Source organism: Triticum dicoccoides, chromosome 1B, assembly GCF_002162155.2.
Source record: "Triticum dicoccoides isolate Atlit2015 ecotype Zavitan chromosome 1B, WEW_v2.0, whole genome shotgun sequence".
Taxonomy (NCBI): domain Eukaryota; kingdom Viridiplantae; phylum Streptophyta; class Magnoliopsida; order Poales; family Poaceae; genus Triticum; species Triticum dicoccoides.
Genome location: NC_041381.1, coordinates 649,411,554 through 649,412,478, shown reverse-complemented (window position 1 = coordinate 649,412,478; position 925 = coordinate 649,411,554).

The window sequence follows — 925 nt, the reverse complement described above, 5'->3', positions numbered from 1 at the left end:
TTTCAATGCCACTTGCATGTGGACCCTTGACATGCAACGAGGTCTTATTCTTTTGATGACACTTGCAAGTGGCCCCTCGACTTGCAACCGGGTTCCTTTGTTTTTCATGCCACTTGCAAGTGGACCCTCGACTTGCAATTGAGTCTTCTGTTTTCGTACCACTTGCAAGTGGACCCTCGACTTGCAACTGGGTCTTTTTGTTTGATGCCACTTGCAAGTGGACCCTGGACTTGCAACCGGGTTCCTTTGTTTTTGTCATCATGCATTTCGCCCATTCTGATAAATTCCCCTCTCAACAATGCAAAAGACAGTCATTTTTCAGACTTTATTGCCTGACCAGTTTATGAAACTAAATCAAATTTCCCTACACTATAATACACTGACTTGTACTTATTAATTGGCATAGCACCAAAATTGTGTTTGTCTGCTCTTACACATATACTCTGTCTTTAGCCTTGTTTCTTTGATTGAGAGAACAAGACAATAGATCCTGGACTGATGCCAGCCAACTGATGTGCGTTTTTCCTAGACACCAGCCTCTGTTTGTTTCTCCCATAAAAAGATGGAAAAAAGAGAGGTCAAAAGTATCTATAAGGTTGTACAAGACCAGCCTCTGTTTGTTTCTCGTTTGGAGGAGAAATTTAAGATTGTACACTGTGATTCTTTGTCAATACACTGTGATTCCCTCTGTTTGTAAAGTACGAACAAAACCTGCATAAACTCTGTCTAGTTTTTATTTTCCCTGCCACCAAAACTCATTCTACAAGCAAGTAAGTGTTTTCTGCGGACAAGCAAAGCTAGTCCTTTACATCTGTCAAACAAAAAAAAGGCAAAAAAAAAGTCCAACAAACGAAGCCCAGGAGGCGGGTAATAGGGCTGGGTGGGAGGGACAAAACTATACAAGCCAAAACATACAAACAAGTCC